We start from the raw sequence: 16,598 nt of genomic DNA, 5'->3' as shown, positions 1-16,598 counted from the left end.
GATTAGAGAGTTTAAAGAAACTCTCTCCTGCTGTTGAGGGTGTAATTTTCCTGGGGACTGAGTGCAGATAAGGTGTGTAAAATATAATGTAAATTCCTGTTGTTAATTTATGTCTCCACTGTTGTTTAGGTACTTAAGGAAAGTTTGATGTAGAGTATTGTGTAACCAGAAAACCTCTCACTAGTGTGTGTTTTTATGAAGATTCTGTGAAGATCTTAGACTTAATGGGCGAGCCATTCAATTAGCCAAATGACTTTTTAGTTGGAAAATTACAGAATTCCTTCATAAAGATTGTTGAGAGGTGAATTGAGTACATAAAATGTTATGTTGATTGTAATTCCAAGATATCACCCAAACCGAAAAATTACTCCAGGGACAGTGAGTGAGTTGTGAACTCAGTAATTGATCTGAATGATTCACTCACTAAATGGGTCTGATTGAAATCGTCATCATGAGCAAGTTTTTTTTTAATGATTTGACTGACTCATTTATATAAAATGTTGATAAGTCATTTTTTGTGAATTAAAAATCTGTTTGTTTGTTTGTTGTGTGCATGAAATAGTTGTATGAGGACACTGCATATAGATGTTATTGTCATAAATTTGTACTTTTTGTTGCCATGTCACAAGCTGGAGCCCTGACTATTAAGTTTGAGTAAGCGAAGGAGACGAGTGAGATATAAATGTGATAGAGTTGCTCTCTGGTAACCATCTAACACAGTGGCATCTTCAGACAAAGTCAATATGTAGCTGCTATTGTAATTAACACTACAGTTTATTAGCTATGATACAATTAGTTAGGTTACACTTTGGTTTTTGCTTTATAATTTGTTGACTGTTTTATACATATATATGTACTTCTAGGATGGAGCTGGAGTCGAATAGTTCGTGTTATGTAATGCAATGAGGTTATTCATAATTCCCTCACTTTTAATTTCCCACAGTGTGTTTTTTATTTTTTTTTGTATTGAATTATTTGTTTTGTCAGCTCAGTCAAGATATGAATTGCTGTTTTCTAAATGTTTCAATAAATGTTGTAGGGTCTGATACTCTATAATGCCATAGTCTGCATCTGAACATGGTGTTTATTTTTTCTAAGGTGTGTTTGCTTACAAGCAAGGTCTTTGCATTGATTCTGTCACTGTCAATATCATAGACTATTGTTTGTACCTGCATATGTGTATATGTTTTGGCAGACAGTGAGATACATTATAGGCCATGTCATTTTTCATGTCAGCGCTTTGCAGTATTGCAGAATCTGTGCAGCCAACAGTATTTTCCACAGCCAAGACAGTTAAACCTATAGTCTAACATGTGGCATACATTCAGCGCATTATGTTATACACTTAAAATTATTTGTGGATGCTGTTTATTTCCATATGCTGTCTGCATTGTCTAGATGCCAGTCAGAAGTTAGTATTTAGTGAGTAAGATTCTGGTTTTTGTACTGATATACTGTGTACAAAAGTTATTGAATTCGCAGTTGGTGAAGCATTTCGGATGAGTGAAAAGTCTTTGAATCACAAGAAATCCAAACAACTGAACACAATTACCTGACGTTTCATGTGTTTTTGATGACTAGCTAAACAAAACTCCATTAAAAATATCTCAACTAAATTAGAATAATAAAGACAAGCCTTAGAGGTCAATTATGAAATATTACAGGAGCAAGAGTGCTGTTGTACTAGAATGTAAGCTGTGATTTTGAATCTTAAATATCAGCACGCACTCTATGAATGACACTCAGCCAATCAAACTAGAAAAGCTAGCAACCAAAATAAATGTTTCTTGTAAAAAATATTCTCAAAGATTAGTCTGAAGTGGATTGGGAGAACAGAAACTATTTTCACTCGTTGCTGTTGTTTTAAATTTGCATTTGATTATTTTCACAAGAAAATATTTTGTGGCGCAGCAAGACATAATTCCTTTTCTTCTTTCTGTTTAGATTTTTGGCAGGTCGGTGACCTTCACATGGATTTGTGCGTGTCTCACCACCTACCCAACCTTTTCCAAGCTGGCTCTCATCTTTCCCATGATGAATTGGCCTGATCAGGAGGCAGAATGGCTGATTAGCTGTGCTGGTGGAATAGCCAAACAAGCAGAGGTGCTGAAGAGCTCAAACCAAAAAATACGCAGTCTGTGCTGTGAACAGGTCCTTTCATGGGTCTGTTTACTCTGATTTTTCCCAGTGCTTGTTTGCTGTTTTATGTAGGCATAATTTTGAGCAGTTTCAAGTGCCTTTTTGCAATCTGTGCCATCTCGTCAAAATGAATGGGATCTAGTGGATACGTGTGCCATGTAAACACAGATGAAACAGCCTGCAATGCGCCGCGGGCCATAAAAACAGATATCAGTTCCTGTCAGCTTACTTCAGAGCACTTCTTCCATGAACTTACCTCAGAAATGGGTGATTACATGAGGCCATGCATAAATAAAAGTGACCCGAGAGCAAATTCTGCCCGAGGTTCTGTTTAGTATGGTAATTCTCTAAATCCTCCTGCAATCCTTCTAGCCAATCTATTGGTTTAATTTAGATTTAGCCTAAAAATGTATTACAATGTATTTTAATGTTGTTCACAGAATTGGCAAATATATCTTCAGTGGGTCGGTGTCCTACTTTCTAAGTGCTTTAATTAATCTTGAGTTAAAGTCGAGACAGACCTATCGTGTTGCTTTGGGGTGGGCAGAGATGGGAGTTGGAATTCGTAGTTTCTTTGAATCTGATGATAATGCACCCCTCCACAGGGCTCTCTTGAGGTTTGGAATATTTGATTAGTAAACGGTGAGGGAAATGCTGGCTCTAACCTGTTCCTGTTTACAGACAGGAATGTTCATTTTAAAATCTTCTGTTACTGAAAGCGATAATTGGAAAGAATAACATCTCAGCACATGCCCTCTGCCATGAAGCCATTATTCCATCTTAATGAGGCCATCCATGTCATTTAAGTCAAGCAAGACGGAACACCTCTCAGCGCCGAGCTAAAATACACCCCCTCGCACAATCATTAGACGGCTAAATGCCCGTAATGTTTACACTGATCTTCAGGCTGTGTGGAAAACGAAAGCACTTTATCCTCTCGCCATTGATTCTGCCATGGATCCTAAATCTCCACCAACTGTTATATGGGTGAAAACTGCATTACATTATTCCCCCAAGTCTTTAGCGTTCACACATTTTCTTCACCTTTTTTAGTGATTCATTTTATACAAGTGGATAATGCTGGCACTTCCTTGTGGTCTACAGTCATTAGTTCTCAATCACAAATAATTGCTTTCAAATTACATACAAATGGCCACAAAATAGGTTCTCACAGATGAGTTCAAATTATTCTAAATGAGTGCCTATTGTTAGTTATTACACACTCAAACATCTTCATATAAAGGTTATTCACAACATTCAAATTTAATCATCACTTTTTACTGTAAATATGCCAAGACTAAGTGACTGGGAGCATTTTGTGTCAAACTTATCCCGGAGTAATTATGCACGTATATCTTATACATCTAAAAAGATATATTACACATTTATTTTATTCTATAAAATATATCAAATGTATTATATTGGAATCTAAAATATTAAAGTATAAAAGGCAATTCATAACTATCTTATGTTTTGGCAAACTGGTGGCTAATTTATATGACTTTGAATTTGTATCTGATTTGAATGTTTCTGCATGTGTTTCAGAATGGAACCTCATGCTGCTTTTTTTTTTTCTAAAAATAGTAAGTTGCTTCTTTTTTTTTCTTTTTTTTTTTTTCTAAAAATAGTAAGTTTCCATACAAATCACATACCATAAATTCATACAAAATCATCATCTTATGAGACTGAGTTAGATTTTTTTAATATTTTTGAAAGTCTTTTCTCACCAAGGCTGCATGTATTTGATCAACAATACAGTAAAACAGTAGTATTGTAATTTGTGAAATATTATTACAATTTACAACAACAAATTGTTTTTTTTATTTCTGTGATGCTAAAGCTGTATTTTCAGCAGCCATGACCACAGTCTTTAGTGTCACATGATTCTTAAGAAATCATTCTAATATGCTGATTTGCAGAAACGTCTCGGTTACGTATGTAACCCTCGTTCCCTGAAGGAGGGAACGGAGACATCACGTCGGATGACCGATGAAATTGGGATCTTGCCAGAGAGACCAATCCACTTTGAGTGTAACTAAACGAGCCAATGGACATTGGCATGCAGTAATTCGCATCCAGCTGCCGCTGATCACAGCGTGAGTATAAGAGGCAGCAGGTGCACCGCATTAATTAATGCTTTCGCTGAGGAGCCGAGCCGGTGACCCAGCAGCTCGGCGGTGGTACAGCGACTGTGGCGACGGGACGTCTCCGTTCCCTCCTTCAGGGAACGAGGGTTACATATGTAACCGAGACGTTCCCTTTCAGTCGGTCACTCCGAGTCACGTCGGATGACCGCCGAAATTGGAATCCCTACCAAAGCGCCACAGGAGCTGCCCCTTCCAGTACCCTGTGTAGGCCTCCTGATCCTTCCTATAAGGCAGATGATAGGACTGGGCTCTACACAGAGAAGGTCAACTACTGTTGTTCCTTGAACAACCCAAACAGTATGACTTGGATAATACTGGGAAGTGTGCCCTTCCGCCTTGGAAGAGGCACACTGCGGAGTCACCTCCTCCCAGAGGGAGTTAAGTGACATTTAGACATGTGAAGTAACCCCGTACGGCCCTATTGCACATGGAAGTCTGTGAAATGGCTTAGGCTGCATCATTAGAGATGGCAGAACGTGGTCTGCCAGGGGAAACACGGCTTTAATAAGCATACCGTGGAATACACAAATGGGATCCCGGCAGGGTCTCTCATATGGGCACTAGCCTCACACCAGATTTCAAGAAGTCATTGACTGAAGACCTGGCGCAGGACGCTCCGCCACGTCCAGACGCCGGAGTGCTGGAGGACTCGACAGGGTTTGCCTGGTTAAAGAACTCTCTGGAGAAATGGAGCCGCAAGCCGCCTCTCAGTGCCACTACCCATTTCAGGTGAGAACACAGGAGAAAACCGGTTCAGCACATAGGCTATAAAACCTAGCGAACGTGTTGGGAGTCGCCCAACCCGCAGCTCTACAGATGTCTGCTAGCAAGGCACCACGAGCCAGCACCCAGGATGATACGACACCCCTAGTGGAGTGAGCACGCAACCTGAGCGGGCAGGGCATACCTTGTGCTTCATAGGCCAAGGTGATGGCATCCACTATCCAGTGGGCCGTCCTCTGCTTGGAGACAGCCATCCCCTTCTGCTGTCCTCCGTAACAGACAAAGGGCTGTTCTGAGGTCCTGAAGCTCTGAGTTCTATCCACGTACTGTCGCAGTTCGCGTACAGGACAGTGCAAAGCTAGGGCTGGGTCTGCCTCCTCGATTGCAGGTTCACTACCTGGTCCCTGTAGGGAGTGGTAGGAACCTTGGGCCTTGGGCACATAGCCAGGCCGGGGCCTCAGTGTTGCACTGGAGTCATCTTGGTAGCCATCAAAAACAGTGCAAACTCACAGCTGTCTCTTTAATGTTTAGATTGATCACAACTGATTGATCGATTGCTGATCGATTGCTTCTGTCTGTCCCTGTCTGTTGTGCTGCTGAGAGGTTTGCGATGGTAGCTCCGTGTAGCTTCGCTTTTCTGTTGAATCTCTATCTTACTTTCACTCTCTGTTGTTTAAAGTGATAATATATAACTTCATTCCCACCATATTTCTGGTATTATCTATCAAACTAATTTGATCGTTTGCGTTTTAAAACCGCACGTGTAGCGCGTTAGCATTCGTTAGCCGGTTAGCGAGGGATTCACATTTAATAAATGCAGGGAAAAAGTTAGGCTGACAGAGAAGATTTCAGAATTAGAGACATGCATCCAAACTTTAGTTGAGGACAGTAAGAATGTGAGGGCTGTAGATACTGCTTCGGATGCGACTAGCTCAGGGAGTCCTGTACATTGTTCGGTTCGAGTAGAGCCCGTGCTGCAGGGCAACTACTTGACTGTGTGGCGGCCTAGTCGTGGGTCAAAACACCACTCTTCCGTTCCGATCAAAACATCAAACAGGTTCTCCCCACTCAGTGGCGCACCCACTGAGAAACCTGATGAAAGTGCTCTAGTTATTGGCGATTCTACTTTACGGAACGTGAAAATAGAGACACCAGCCACCATAGTCCAATGTTTACCGGGAGCCAGAGCGCCTGACATCTTGGCAAATTTAAAAGTGCTGGCTAATGCTAAACGTAATTTCAGTAAGATTGTTATTCACGTCGGCGCTAATGATGCTCGACTTCGCCAGTCGGAGATCACTAAATATAATGTTAAAGAGGTGTGTGATCTTGCAAGTACAATGTCAGACACTGTAATATGCTCTGGTCTGCTCCCTGCTAACCGGGGTGATGAGATACATAGCAGACTGTCGTCACTCAATGGCTGGATGTCTAAGTGGTGCCCGCAGAATAACATAGGTTTCATAGACAATTGGAAGAATCTTTGGGGCAACCTGATCTGTTGAAAATAGATGGTCTTCATCCCTCTTGGGGTGGTGCCGCTCTTCTCTTTAGAAATATGGCACATATTCTTAGAGTTCGTACTGGACTAACTGGGGCCCAGGTCAGGAAGCAGACAGACTGGCTAAACCGACCGTCTGCTAGCCGCCTCACGTCACAGAAGTCAGTTAATTCTCAGCACATAGAGACTCTTTCACCTAGATATCACACTATAGAGACTGTGTCTGTTCCCCGAACTAGAAAATACAGAAAACATCCAAACCAAAGTAAGAGTAACAATTTAATTGATGTTCAACAAATAAAATACAGATATAATACAGATAAACTAATTATAAAGCTTGGCTTATTGAATATTAGATCCCTTTCTACAAGAGCACTTTTTGTAAATGATATGATCACTGACCATAAACTAGATGTGCTTTGTTTGACAGAAACCTAGCTAAAACCAGATGACTACATTACTTTAAATAAGTCTACCCCCCAAGATTACAGTTACAAACATGAACCGCGTCCAAAAGGTAAAGGGGGAGGTGTTGCCACAATTTATAGCAATATTTTCAGTATTTCTCAGAGGTCAGGTTTCAAGTATAACTCGTTCGAAGTAATGGTGCTTCATATAACGTTATCCAAAGAAACAAGTGGTAATGATAAATCCCCTGCAATGTTTGTACTGGCTACTGTATACAGGCCACCAGGGCACCATACAGACTTTATTAAAGAATTTGCTGATTTTCTATCTGAGGTAGTGCTGGCTGCAGATAAAGTCCTAATTGCTGGTGATTTTAATATTCATGTTGATAATGAAAGAGATTCGTTGGGATCAGCATTTATAGACATTCTAAACTCCATTGGTGTTAAACAACACATTTCAGGACCTACTCATTGTCAAAATCATACTCTAGATTCAATATGGTCATATGGATTTGATGTCAGTGGCGTTGAAATATTGCAGCAGAGCGATGATATCTCAGATCATTATCTAGTTTCGTGTATATTCCATGTAGCTAAAGCTGTAAAGCCAACTCCTTGTTACAAATATGGTAGAACCATCACTTCTACCACAAAAGACTACTTTATAAATAATCTTCCTGATTTATGTCAATTCCTCAGCATATCCAACAGCTCAGAACAACTTGATGATGTAACAGAAGCTATTGACTCTCACTTTTCTAGCACTTTAGATGCATTTGTTCCTTTATGCTTAAGGAAAATCAAGGAAAAGAGTCCAACACTGTGGTATAATGAACACACTCGGGCCCTAAAGAGCAGCCCGGAAAATGGAGCGCAGCTGGAGAAAAACCAAATTAGAGGTATTTCATATTGCTTGGTGGGAAAGTACCTTATCCTACAGAAAAGCATTAAAAATGACTAGGTCTAAAATCTAAGCTAAATCTGCTTACTTTACGTCTCTTTTAGAAGAACATTACCCATCAGCACAGTAGTAATGATTTTATGAACTACTTTACTTCCAAGATCGAAACTATTAGAGATAAAATTGTAACCATGCAGCTGTCAGCCACAGTATCGCATCAGATATCGCATCAATATCGCATGCACTATAGATCTGAGGAACAATTCCACTCATTCTATTCTATTGGAAATGAAGAATTGTATAAACTTGTTAAATCATCTAAACCAACAATCTGTATTTTAGACCCTGTTCCATCTAAGCTCCTAAAAGAGGTACTTCCAGAAGTAATAGATCCTCTTCTAAATATTATTATTTTTATTTTTTGTTTTATTTTTTAAGTTTATTTATATAGCACATTTCATACACAGTGGTAATTCAAAGTGCTTTACATAAAAGAAAGTGAAATAGTAATTAAAAATAATAATCACAGCAATAACAACAGGGAATTAAAAAAATAACAATAAAAACAAGGAATTTTAAAATGATATAGAAATTGATTTAAAATTAATTTTAAAAAGTTAAGAATAGAAAATTATTAAATAAAATACAGTGCCGTTGGTTCGGATGTAGCACAGTGCTCATTCAACAAATGCACAGCTAAATAGATGAGTTTTGAGTCTGGATTTAAATGTGGCTAATGTTTTAGCACATCTGATCTCTTCTGGCCGCTGGTTCCAACTGTGGGCAGCATAATAGCTAAAAGCGGACTCCCCTTGTTTTGTGTGAAACCTTGGTGTTTCTAACTGACTTGATCCTAATGATCTGAGTGTTCTGTTAGGTTAATATTCAGTGAGCATATCTGCAATGTATTTAGGTCCTAGGCCATTGAGTGACTTACAAACGAGTAAAAGCACTTAAAAATCGATCCTAAATGTAACTGGAAGCCAGTGTAAGGACCTGAGGACTGTGTGATATTCTCAGATGTTCTGGTTCTAGTCAGAATCCTGGCAGCAGTGTTCTGGATGAGCTGCAGCTGTCTAATGGTCTTCTTGGGAAGGCCGATGAGGAGACCATTACAATAATCCACCCTGCTGGTGATAAAGGCATGAACAAGTTTCTCCAAGTCTTGACTGGAAACAAAACATCTAATTCTTGCAATGTTTTTGAGTTGATAGTATGCTGATTTAGTTACTGCTTTGACATGACTACTAAAACTAAGGTCTGTCTCCAGAATCACCCCAAGATTTTTTACTTGATTTTTAGTTGTTTGACACCTAGAGTCAAGGTATGCATTCACCTTGAGAACTTCATCTTTGTTTCTAAATGCAATGATTTTAGTTTTCTCCTTGTTTAACAGAAGAAAGTTTTGGCACATCCAACTGTTAATTTCATCAATGCATTGGCAGAGGGAGTCAATAGGGCTATAAATAAAACAAAACTGTGCAGATATATGTGTAGTGCAAGAAGAGCTTAGCAGTCTGTTAAAGTGACAAGAGAACAGTCTTTTTATCAGACTATCCGAAGAGGTAGTTTGCAGTCAATGCTGGATGAGGTAGTGATCAGTTCAATGCTGCACAAGTGACAGGTGCTGGTCACAGTTTTTTAAGTGGGTGGGTGGAAGGTCCTGGGGATGTTGGGAGCTGGGGGGGGGGGGGGGGGGGTCGTAGTATCAGAGTTCAGTGTTGCATAGGGTAAAAGAGGGGAGGGGGGGCAAGGACGGGAGGGAGTTCAGCTTCCTGACAGCCTGATGTATGAAGCTGTCCTTCAGTCTGCTGGTCCTCGCCTGGAGACTCCGCAGTCTCCTCACTGATGGCAGCAGATTGAAGAAGCTGTGTGTCGGGTGGGTTGGATCACCTGCAATGCAGAGGGCTTTGCGGGTGAGACGGGTGCTGTAAATGTCCTGGAGGGAGGGGAGAGAGACACCAACGATCTTCTCAGCTGCTCTCACTATGCGTTGAAGTGACTTGCGGCAGGATGCGTTGCAAGCGCCATACCACACAGTGATGCAGCTAGTTAGGATGCTCTCGATGGTGCCTCTGTAGAAGGTGCACATGATGGGGGCCGGGGCTCTGGCTCTTCTAAGTTTGCGGAGGAAGTAGAGACACTGCTGTGCTTTCTTGGCCAGTGCTACAGTGTTGTTAGTCCAGGAGAGGTCCTCTGTGATGTGCACACCCAGGAACTTGGTGCTGCTCAGTCTCTCCACAGTCACACAGCTGATGGTCAGAGGGGCATGCTGAGTGTGTACTCTCCTGAAGTCAACAACAATCTCCTTCGTCTTCTCCACATTCAGAGAGAGATTGTTGTCACTGCACCACCCGGCCAGGCGGCTCACCTCGCTCCTGTAGTTTGTCTCATCTCTGTTGCTAATGAGACCCACCACAGTCGTGTCATCCGCAAACTTAATGAAAAGGTTGGAGTTGTGTGATGGTATGCAGTCGTGGGTCAGCAGAGTGAAGAGGAGGGGGCTCAGCACACATCCTTGGGGGGCCCCAGTGTTCAGTGTGATGGTGCTGGATGTGTTAATGCCGACCTGTACTGCCTGAGATCTCCCTGTCAGGAAGTCCAACAGCCAGTTGCACACAGAGGTGTTGAGCGCTCTCTGTGTCTGGTGGGTTGGATAAACTTTTCCAGTTTATATAGAAGTATGTTATGATCGAAAGTGTCAAACACAGCACTAAGATCTAATAGTACCAGCACTGAGATTTTTCCTGAATCAGAATTTAAGCGAATATCATTTATTATCTTAATGAGTGCTGTCTCTGTGCTGCGATGTGCTCGGAAACCAGATTGAAAATTGTCCTGGTATCCATTTGAGTTTAAGTAGTTGTTCAGCTGATTAAAAACTGCCTTTTCAATAATCTTACCTATAAAAGGAAGATTTGATATTGGTCTATAGTTGCTCAACATGGTGTTATCAAGATTGTGTTTTTTCAGAAGGGGCTTAACAACTGCAGTTTTAAAGTAGTTTGAAAAAGTCCCAGAAAGAAGTGAATCATTCACCACTTCTAAGAGATCAGCTTCTAAACTGTTAAGCACACTTTTGAAAAAAAGATGTGGGAAGTGAGTCAAGATAGCAGGTTGACGATTTAAGGTGCTGTACTATTTCTTTCAAAATTTTGCTATCAATTGATTTAAAGACAGACATAGTCACTTCTTTTTGAAATTTCGGTTGAATCTGTGTGACCTCTGCATAACCTGAGGATGTGCCCATCTCCTTTCTGAAATTATTGATCTTCTCAGAAAAGAAGGAAGCAAACTCATTGCATTTGCTGTCGGAGAGCATTTCACTGGGAATCTGACTTGTGGGGGTTTGTCAGTCTCTCAACAGTTGCAAAAAGACTGTTATACTGTTATAAGGTTTGAGAAGAAGGTCTGTCTAGCTGTGGCTAGTTCCACATTGAAAGCATGAAGGCTGTCTTTATAGATGTGAATTTCGAGTTTCGTCTTCCACCACATCCGCTCAGCTTTTCTGCATTGTCTTTTCATACTCTGAACTGCTGTTGATTTTCCCCAAAATGATTTTTGTCTGCCAGTCTTCTTGCTGACCTTTATCGGAGCAATATCATCAATAACATTCCTAACTTTTGAGTTAAATGAATCCAGGAGAAGATCAACAGAGTCTGCAGAAATGCTTGGTGTTAGAGATATTGCCTTCATAAATAGTGCACTAGTGTTCTCATTAATGCATCTCTTTCTGACAGAGACAGATCTAGATTCAGTGGTGACAGAGATCAATATATCAAAGAAAATACAGAAGTGATCAGATGAAATGTTTGGATGAAATGGATGAAACAATGGATGAAATGTTTAGACCTCTACTGATGAGTAAATCTAGAGTGTGTCCACGACTCAGGTCAAAAGTGTTTAAAACAGTTATAATTTCTTTTGTCGTTTTGATTTCTGCATTATCTATGTGAATATTAAAATCCCCTGCAATAGCAAAACAGTCAAACTCTGAGGAAATCATTGATAACAGTTCAGTGAGCTCTTCAACAAAGGCTGGAGAATATTTTGGAGGCCTGTAAATAATGATAAACAGAGTGCGTCAAGCTCCTTTCAGCACAATACTTAGGTATTCAAAAGACAAATACCGATCAAATGACACTTGCTTGCATTGATAAACATCTTTAAACAGAACAGCTACACCTCCACCTCTCCTAACAGTCCTGCAGACACATATAAAATTAAAGTTAGGAGGGGCTGTTTCATTGAGGACTGTTGCACTGCAGCTGTCTTCTAGCCATGTTTCATTTAGAAATATAAAATCCAGGTTGTTTGTGGTTATTAAATCATTGATTAGAACAGGGGTTTTCAACCTTTTAGGACATGCGCCCCCCCCAAGTTTGTCTAATTTCACTCGCGCCCCCCCCCCCCCCCCCCCCCCCCCCGCGCGAGCCCAAAGTGCGCGAACATAATTCACATATTGTTTGCTGCGTTTCCAGTGCGTAGCATTAAGAAACATACACATATAACCAGCTTACCTGATTCAGTGTGATGGCTGAGCCCGTTTCTGAGATAACAACATGCCAATGGTTGGATTTCTGACATGACTAACCGTAAATAATTTTACACCATTCTCACTGTCGCTTAACAGCGGGAGTCTGATTGCCCCCTAGCGGATGGCTGAAGATTTGAAAGCTCGTATTCGTAAATCTTCAAGGCAATGTCTCTGAATTAATTGATGCTCGCGCCCCCCCTTGACAGGTGCTGGCGCCCCGCATCTTGGCGCCCCACAGGTTGAAAACCCCTGGATTAGAAATGATTAATTTTTTAGTGAGCGAATGTTTAAAAATGCTAACTTGATGGAATTACATTTAGTCTCTACAGCAATCTTAGATTGATGCATTATAGGCTGCAGATTAGATGGGTCAGCCATACAGCTTGAGAAGGCCTTTCTGAAGACTTTCTATCATGTGATAAAACAGAAATAGAGGAGGCTACAGGCACACTAGGTTCCCACTTGTTCTGTAAACATTTGTGAATTTTGCTGCTAATATAGCGGGGATCCGACACATATCACTGAGAGCTGTTATTAGTTGATTTTGGCTCACCTACACCAGATGGAGGAGGGTTTGGGCCCTGGTGTTGTGGCAGCGGTCGGAGAGCTCTCACAGGAGGAGAAGGGAGAGCTGGGCCTGCGGTCTTTGGTGGTTGGGGGGCCCGCCGTTTTTTAGTTGATATCTGGGGGCTTGCAACGAAAGAGTGGGAGAGTTTGGTCCCAGAATACACCAGTTCCTCCATTTTCTGTGAGGAGCTTAGAAGTGGAGATGCTGGAGAGAGGGATAATGTGTCTGGTAAGATGGGCTCTGGCTCTTGTGTTTCTGGTGACTGTGATATGTTGTCCTGGCTTCCCTGGCTGTTTTCCAGAAAGTCGTCCTTGGGTGCTGAGTCTTGGAGCGGTTGTAATACGTCACAGTCTGCATGTGATGAGCTCTGTGGGCAGGGCTCAGCCGGGATGTCCATGAGCAATGGTTGTTTTGGCTGCATGGTGTTATCAGTGTCCTTGTGGGATGAGTTAACCACATGATGACTCGAAAGCTGATATGAAGTCCTGTGATCACTCATATTCTGTCTAGGTGTGTGTGTGCCATTCAGGCCGAGTGGATTGGCACATACCACTGAAGGATGACGGAGGGAGAAATAGATATTGTCCTTTAACACTCTTTTACCAAGTTTGTTTGGGTGGGGGCCATCCAGTCTAAACAGTTGTCTGTGGCCCCAGAAAAGATTGAAGTTGTCGATGAAGCTGACTCCTTTTATACTGCAGGTTCTTTGTAGCCATGTATTAAGCCCAAGCAACCGTGAAAACGTATTAGTTCCCCTTGCTGGGAGTGGTCCACTGATGAACGACTGAACTTCAAGTCTTTGAAGAGTTTCAAATAGTTCACTGAAATCCTTCTTAAGGAGTTCTGACTGCTCTTCCAAATATCATTCTTCCCCACATGGATGATGACTCGATTTGCAGTATTGAGCTTCATCAGAATGTTCCGAAGTTCCTTGTTCACATCAGAGACAGTTGCTTGAGGAAAGCAGCATGTAGTTGTAGTCCTGCTACTGATGTTTCTGATAATAGAGTCATCCACTATCAGAGTCCTGGACTCGGCTGCGCTCTGAGCTGAATGCCACTGTCTGCTCGACTTCGAGCGCCTATTAGTAGCAATGTTAGCTGCTGGCTGATTCGATCCATGTTTTGTCACATTTGGGGATTCCTCACCCACAGCTGTGTTTTTCCGTCTCCAGAATGTAAACTGCTGGCAGTGGGAGGCAAAGAGTCTTCTTTTTTTGCAAGCAAGTTTGAGCACTGTGCTGATCTGCTGAAGTTAAAATCTTAGAGAGATCTGAGAAAAGTACAAAAATAGGGAGCAAAGCGCAGAGCAATAAGCAAGAGCGTCCGAACAGTAGCAAAGCCAGAAGTCAAAGTCTCATCGTTGTCATTAGGATATGTCCCAAAAACATTCAAATTGGCTGTTATTAAGCCTCTCATTAAAAAAACACAACTTGACCCCAAAGAATTAATTAATTACAGACCGATCTCGAATCTCCCTTTTCTGTCAAAGATATTAGAAAAGGTATTATCATCACAACTATGTTCCTTCTTAGAGAAAAATTATATATGTGAGGATTTCCAGTCAGGTTTTAGACCATATCATAGTACTGAGACTGCTCTCATTAGAGTTACAGACGTCCTTTTATCATTTGATTGTCGTTGTATCTCTCTATTAGTGCTACTGGATCTTAGCGATGTGTTTGACACTATCGACCACAACATTCTTTTAAATAGACTAGAAAATTATGTTGGCATAAAAGGAAGTGCACTGGCATGGTTCAAATAGTACCTATCTGACCGCCATCAATTTGTGGCAGTAAATGAAGAGGTATCATACCAATCACAAGTGCAGTATGGAGTACCTCAAGGCTCAGAACTTGGCCCTTTACTTTTCAGTTCAACACCGACTGAGCACGTTCCTGGGTGAGGCGTGCTGTCCGGTTGACCGAATCCAGCTCCATGCCGAGAAAAGAGATCCTCTGCGTTGGCACGAGTTTGCTCTTTTCCCAGTTGACCTGAAGACCCAACTGGCTGAGGTGCCTGAGCACCAGGTCCCTGTGTGCGCACACCCCGTTCTCTCAGGGGAAAAAGGGCTGCTGCCGCAACTTTGGTGAAGATGCGAGGTGAAAGGGACAGCCCAAAGGGCAGGACCTTGTACTGATATGCCCGACCCTCGAACGCGAATCGCAGGAATGGCCTGTGTCGCGGAGGATTTAAACATGAAATTACGCGTCCTTCAGGTCGATCGCTATTTAAATTAAATAAATCTTACTAACCCTAAACATTAGCTAGTTCTTTATCCTAATTTAGGTGCAGTTTTATTAATGAATCACATCTGCTTGATTTCTGCTTTACTAAATTATATTATATTTAGCCTTTCAATGCTTTAATGTAAGTCAGCTCATTCATATCTCAAGTCTGGTGATCTCTAAAACTTTTAAGACCTCCTAAACCTCTGACAGTTCATCATTACAGCCATTTGCCCTGTATAGCCTTGTATCATGCTGAGTCAGAGGGCCTCTCACGACGTGTGTGAGCTGCATTCCTCAACATACGTCGAGTCTCTTCAGGTTTCTTATTTCTTTTATGCTTGAGCGGATTAGCTCTGAAGAATATATTGATTTCTGCTTTTGTGCTTTTCTCAGGGAGAAAATGAAAAGGTGGGACACGATGGAAACGCAGCAACGACAAAGGGAGGAAGAGGCCTAATCTAAGGCGAGAGGCAGGCGCGTGGCAGAAAAGCCAGAGGAGAGGTGGCTGTCACGGTGAAGGGTCCTGCGATTTAATAACTCTGAACAAAGAGCTAGCGTGATCTTTAATTACACCACACGATAGGAGATGCAAGCCTCTTGATATTACCTCGCCAACCTTGATCCAAATCATTGTCTGACGGACCAAATAGAACATTTAGAAAGGGAGCTGTGAATGTGAAGATAGCCAAGGCTCCTTGGACGGAGGTAGGAACGGGGAGGTATAGTGAACTAAGAGGACATTTCGAGGAGAAAATTGATGGAGACAAGAGAGGGAATTGATAGTTAGAAGACAGGAAGCAGCAGGCAAGGTGATTATGCCCATCTCGCCTGTATGATTTAGAGCCCTCTAACCATATAATACAACAGAGAAAATTCATCAGTGCACATATATACGGCAGGAGCCAATTTACACTTTACGTTTCAGTGATTTCCTCAGATTGATTTGCTGGAAAATATAGCTCTTCTGTGAATACACTCTCACTCCTATATGGCTCTCATATGGCATTATGTACGGCTTCTATGTGAGGAAAAAGGAAGTGATGACACATGAACAAACACACAATGGCGGTGCCATGGATACCAGTCTAATATTTGTCAGCAGCGCTGGTCCAATTGGATAATCTGTGTAGGAGAACATGACAAAGGTGTAATTGCTCTTTCCTTTTTACCTTTTCATTACCTCTACAGGGAGTCTGTTTATGTAGCCATTTAGACCCTTTTTCTGTGATTGAAAAGTCTGACTACTGTGTGTGTGTGTGTGTGTGTGTGTGTGTGCGTGCGTGCACGCGCGTGTTTTTTGTGACAAATGAGGACATAAATTTGTATAATGACACAGGTATGACAGGTATTACAAGATGAAGGTGACTTATGAGGACATTGCCCCTTGTCCCCACTTTTCAAAAATTTTTTTAGAGAAAGTTTAGGTGTAGGGTAGGAGT

The sequence above is a fragment of the Barbus barbus genome, assembly GCF_936440315.1.
Source record: "Barbus barbus genome assembly, chromosome: 12".
Taxonomy (NCBI): domain Eukaryota; kingdom Metazoa; phylum Chordata; class Actinopteri; order Cypriniformes; family Cyprinidae; genus Barbus; species Barbus barbus.
This window is presented reverse-complemented; position numbering follows the sequence as displayed.